Here is a 6,535-nt window from a genome sequence, read left to right as displayed (position 1 = left end):
CCTGGCTTTTTTGTCCCACCTAGTGACAGAGCGACATAGGGTGGGACTTGACAAAGAGTGAATTGTATCTTGCATACTGTAACATCCATTCAGACAGTGGACAACTTGATACTGTGTAGTTCAGTGTTTCCCAACTTTTCTCTGCCAGGGCACACTTTTCACAGCCAATAGATCCCAGGGCACACAGATATACGGTGTGTGGCTATTTTCAAAATGTTTGCCTCTTTCTTAGATTTTTACAATTTGGCCAATGTTTGATTACGTTGTTGATTTGTTGATTACTTTTGATGCAGTAATGGTCTTTTTTCTTTTCTTTCTTGAGGTATTAAAAAGGTTTTAAAATAGTGTCTGACCAATATATCTGCAACTGATATATCGGGCACCGATATGCCCTTATTTGGTCGTATCGGATCATATCGTATCGGTGAAATGTCTCCCCGATAGAAAAATAGTAATAATTCTTCAAATATCAGCACGACATGTGTGATGAATGCTTGTAACAAGCCTGGCTTGTCCTCAGAGTCATTATACCACACACTCAGACAGGCAGTTGGTCATACTATACATGTCTCTGAGTCAATCTCTTTTTCTCAGACACCTTGACTGACGAGTAAACAATAAAGTTAAGTCTTTAATAAAGACATTGGTTTAAAACAACAGCTGGCTGTAGTACTACTGTCACTGTACCTTTGCATAATCATATTGGGGCAAAATCTGTGCACAAATCCACACAGAAAAAGGCCTGTCTTCATTATGCATACATATATCGGCTGCATATCGGTTATCGGTGACTGTCCCCTCTCTCAAATCGGTTATCGTATCTGACACAAAAAATGCATATCAGTCGGACACTATTTGAAAAGTCCTTAAATTGTGACTTCACTGTCAAATTTCAAAGGGAACACCAAAGCATCTCAAAGGGCCCACCAAAGGTCCGCGGCACAGTGGTTGAGAAACACTGGTGTAGTGAGTAACATGTATGATAATCACGTTTTATGTGGTGAGGAGCGAGTGACCACGTGCTGAGGTCCATGCAATGAACAACAGTAATTGTGCAACTATAGCATCATGCCATTTTGATTTAACCCATTAAGACACTGAGGCCGATTCTACAAGATCAGACGTCCCCCCCCCCCCCCCCAACACCTTCCAAGCCCCGGCAGAACCCCCTGAACCCCGGTACTGCCGTGCAATCAGCGTTTTATTTATAAACATGTTTTAAAAAAGCAAAGCACGAAATCATAACAACACAATCGGATCGCTCCGTGCAAGCCAGCAAACGGATTTTTTTTTGTTGGCCAACCTTATTTTGATGGTCTAGAAGGCAGATCTCCTCCGGTCATTAACATGGAGCGATACGGGGAAAACAGCGATAATAAACAGCACCCAAAAATACAATCCGTCTTCTGTGCACGCACATCGATCTAATCCAATGCAATCCATTCATTCTGAAGGCTTGATTTCGTCTGTCGTCTGATGGAAAAAGACGAGAGGGTGCGCTAGCCAGCCTGCTCCATACAGATAACAAGGGGCCGTAATGGCCGCTCATGGACCCAGTGGCAGAGCCAGCCGATGACGTCATCACGTTTCTGACGTGATCCCATTGCACAAGGTCTCTTAAAGAGACAGAGCACGGCCGGCAACTGTATTTTTCAAAAAATTATGATTAATTTCATAAATTACGGGAAAGTACGGGAATAGACGATCGGCTAATTGGTGGTCGAGGCAAGTACGGGCAAGTGCGGACGGCTTTGAAGGTGTTAAGACACTGAGGCCGATTCTACAAGATCAGACGTCCCCCCCCCCCCCCCCCCCCCCCCAAAGGTTTAAAGGTATAAAGGTTGTCTTCCGCTTGGAATGTCCATATTACCGGTACTTGATACAGATGAATAAATGAATGATTAATAATATAATAATTTGGGGAATAGCTGACAGCACAATTCCTGTAACAGTTTCCGGTAATCCGGTATAGTTTTGTCCTCACCTCTCCAGTGGAGAACGTGTTCTCAGGGACATTCTCAGGACCTGGTGACTGCTGGTGTATGGCCAACTCCTCCAGCAATAGATCTAGGATGGGACACGTGATGTTCATATAAATCATATTTATAAAAATCACACCCGTGTGAACAGAGCGGTGGAGGCTGCATGTGTGTGTGTGTGTGTGTGTGTGTGTGTGTGTGTATGTGCACGTGCGTGCGCGCGTGCGTGCGTGTGTGTGTGTGTGTGTGTGCGCGTGCATGCGTGCGTGTGTGAGTGAGAGTGGGAGTGTGAGTGTGCCTGGCCTGAACAACAGCGCCCCTCTTTTAACATGTGTGGTCATTAAAGGTATTGCAGGCTACATACAGACTCAGGCTACATACAGACACGCACGCACGCACGCATACACGCATACACACACACACAGCCACGTATAGGAGACGGTGTGACCACCGCTCAAAAATCATATCAATCATTGTACATGCTTGTTGAACACATTCACACAAGAAGCATACAAACGTGTGTGTGCAGACAGATATCAGCACATAATGTGGGGCTGCGACAGTTTATCTTATCAGTTTATCTATCGGTTGAATCACTCGTAAAAAATAACTGATAATGGATCATTTTACAAAGTCATTGTCTGGTCTATGCCTGGAGACTCCTGTCTCCTAAAAAGTAGATACAAAAGTAATTGAAAGAATAATCACAATAAGAATAGAATCGAGAGTTGCAGCCTTACACATGTGTGTGCTCACACACAGTACTGTACACACATACACACACAGACACACGTTCTGCACCATTATCACTGATCCTGTTGTCAGATTTCTGATATTTGGAGTCATTGATTAGGATTAATATCTATACATCTCCTCCTAGTATTGGCATCAAAATGTACTTAAAGAACCAAAGAAAAAGTACTCCATATACAGAATGTCCCACTTCACAAGTTTTCAAATATATAAAATGTATACAAATATTTTGATAGTAGCAGATCTACACGCTCACAACGCGTCGCACCATGACGCATTGTGAGCGTGTAGATCGGCTATTTTCAAAATAGCCGTAGTACATGTAGGTTGTATATAGGGCTGAAGTGGTTAATGCATCAAAATAACTAGTAACTAGTCAAATAAAGTAACTAGTAACTACAATTGTCAAATCATTGTAATGCAATAAAAGTATAATATTTGCCTCTGAGATGTAGAGTGGCGTAGAAGCGAAACTACTGAAACTTGTAAATAGGAAATACTCCAGTAAAGAAAAGATTCCTCGGAATTCTACTTAAGTACAGTACTTGTCTTGAGTAAATGTACTAAGTTACTTTACACCACTAGTACAGTGTACAGTGTAAGGTTCTTCTGAGGTTGAGGTTTGTTCAGGAAGGCAGCTTCCTCAGGAAGTTAAACACATTGCGTAAATGAAACTTCTCCAACAGTTACAAGGCTCAGTATATTAACTAGTACTGTTGAAATAATGTCATTTATAAGCATAATATCATTTATCTCTGCCCTGGATAGCACCTTTCCAGGGCAGAGACGCAGACGCCACAAGTGCCTCACAGAGGAAATAAGACACACAAGCATGACATACAGTAGGCTACATAAAATGCAATAAAAGCTGAAATAAGTAGAACATTAAAAATGACACACGAGTAGCAAAAATATTTAGCCACTCATGTTTGTAAGATCTGTGATTTATTTTTTAATTTCTTTAAATGATGTTAAAGATTTTGAAACATTTTCACTTTCAAATAATAATGAAGTAACACCCACTACATTGAAATACAGCTTGCTTTCTTCCTTTGTCATAATGTAATTATACATCACAGGGAAAGAATAGAAAGTTAGAGCTTCTAAAGGAAAAATCATTTGTAAAATTACTGTAATTGTGTACTTTTAAGTCCTTTATACATATGTCCTAATTTCACCACTGAGTTTTGTTTAATTCTTTAACTTGTACTGAAATTCCATTCAGTTTTTATCTCTCATATTTACACTAAACCCATTGATAACTATTGTCATGTCCAAACAGCAATGCAAAGCACGAGAGATAATACGCTCACTTACCTAACTCGTCCATGTCTGTTCTGTCACTGAGCCAGCATGAGCATGTGTCTCTGTGTGTGTGTGTGTGTGTGTGTGTGTGTGTGTGTGTGTGTGTGTGTGTGTGTGTGTGTGTGTGTGTGTGTGTGTGTGTGTGTGTGTGTGGTGGCAGTAGTTAATGTAACAACTTGCGTCTACAGATCGACACTGTCACTTCCTCTGACGTAAGCGTACGTGTTTTCACTGATAACGTGGATTGCAAATCGCTTCTTAACAACCCCACAAAAAGTCACATATAAAAACAATAATGTTAATGGTAGTGAGGTGAAAAAACAGATTTTAGTGGAATATAGGAAATAGCACGGAGGAGAGCCTCATAAATGTTTGCTTTGAAGTTTGATACACAATTTTTCATTTGCAAATCATTTGTGTGATAGATACATTCATGTAAACAGAATAAATAGGTCAAGAGACTTAATTTTACATCCATAAAAACATATTGGTGGCCCTCGAGTCCTGTGTGACTGTCCCACCCACCTGCTACAACTTGTTTTAATTAATACAACATACAGTAGGCCCTATAGAATTTTGACTGATAAACCTGTTAAAAAGCCTATCAAAGGAACCTACTGTATAGCAAGTTCAGACTTTTGGGCATGACATGCGAATTCTCCGTATCACATGTGTCTCAGATAGGCTGAGGAAGAGCAAGCCTACTGGTTGCTGCTCGTAATAAGAAGTGTTACTTCATGTTCATGTGCTATTTTTGGATCGGCACCCATCATCACTCTTTTGAGATTAGGACATCAGTTCCCTTGTTACTTTTCTTGAAAGTGTTTAAAAGAATGTGACTAATTTAGAATTTTTCAACACATTATCTTCTCTTCTGGCACAAAGCATTTTCAGATGGGTGTCCGCGCCGCGGTGAAATACATATCAATTTAGGTGTCCTTGGCGCGAAAAGGTTTGAGAATTGCTGCTGTAGGCTAAATAAATGGTTGGCTCTATGTGTGCAGATGCCTGGAGAGAATGATGGGGATGATTGCAGGGTGCTGTGTGGTTACATGATATGGCTTTCAAACATAGGCCTATATCCCCTTCCCCAACATCAAAGTTAAAGGAGTAGTTCACCCCCAAAATGACTTTTTGGGGGGATTACTCACTCCATGGAGACTTGAGTTCAATTTCTTTTTTCCCGAAGCCAATAATTTGAGGAAACTCTTTGTAGGCCCATTGATTGTTTCTAGATAGGGACCCAAATGCATTTGGGTCTCCATCCAGAGTCAATGGGGGTACATTTAGGCTATTATAATCAAATTATTGGCTTAGGAATGAGACAAAAACTAAAAATAAATATTATTGAACTCAAGTCTCCATTGGGTGAGTAATCAATAGAAAACAAGTCATTTTGGGGGTGAACTACCGCTTAAAGTTGGGGTTCAAAAAAAGAAAGAAATTGAGAGATGAGAAGAAAAAAAAGAGTGAAAACAGTTAACTGTGTCATTGCAGTATAGAGCCCTGCACGGGTCCAATTTTGACAACCCGCGCCCACCCCGTCCGTCATTAATCAGATCCGTGGACCGCCCGTTACCCGTCATTATTTAAAAATCAAAACCAGACCCGCCCCGCCCGTCAAAAAATGGACCCGTCGCCCGCCCCGCTACCCGTGATTACATGCAGTAAATGAAATAGCCTAAAGACAGTAGGCCTAACTCAATTTGAAAGTGGTTTATTTGTTTTACTTTCTCCTTTTCTTTTTTAAACTCAGGACAGGTAGACTTCAACAGGCTTCAACAAATATTTAGGAGGAGGAGGAGGATTAACACTTCTGATTTGGTTCTCAAAACGTGAACAAATACACTTTTGATACATTCTTCAATCAATTAAACAATCGAGTGCTGCGCGCTCCGCGCTGTGCGCCGTGCATACAAATATAAACATAAAATAGGCTTAACAACACAACAAGGCAAGCCACTCAATTCTTTTCCCCCAACACAACATAAATAACAACTTACATTTTTAAGAAAATATTGTCCACTCCACTCCACAACAAACTTGAGTCCAAACAAAGTAACTGAATGAAAAGCTAAACGTGGTCGCTACTTTTTTTTCTTTTTTTTTCTTTAATTAACATAGCCCGCTTGCTACTCACTCAGTCTCAGCTCTCAGACAGTACAAGACATTTATTCCTTCTTCTTGATGGCAAGGTTGCTATGTAGGAACAGAATGTCATCCACGGTATCAGGGTTAAGGCTTGTTCTGCGCTCCTGAATAACGAATCCAGCCGTTGAGAAGTCTCTCTCGCTGGCTGCGCTGGATGCCGGGATGCACAGAATATTTCTAGCGATGAGTGACAGGTTGGGGAAGTCGGAGGTATGCTCCTTCCACCAGGACAAAAGATCAAAGTCATCCTTGCCCTTGAGTGCCTTCTTGTATTCTATGTATTCCGCGACTTCATCCTCAGGCTGGACGTTTTCATCGCTGCTATCCTCCACGTCTGATAAATCGTG

Source organism: Nannobrachium achirus (genome assembly GCF_963921795.1).
Source record: "Nannobrachium achirus genome assembly, chromosome: 1".
In the NCBI taxonomy this organism is placed as follows: domain Eukaryota; kingdom Metazoa; phylum Chordata; class Actinopteri; order Myctophiformes; family Myctophidae; genus Nannobrachium; species Nannobrachium achirus.
This window is presented reverse-complemented; position numbering follows the sequence as displayed.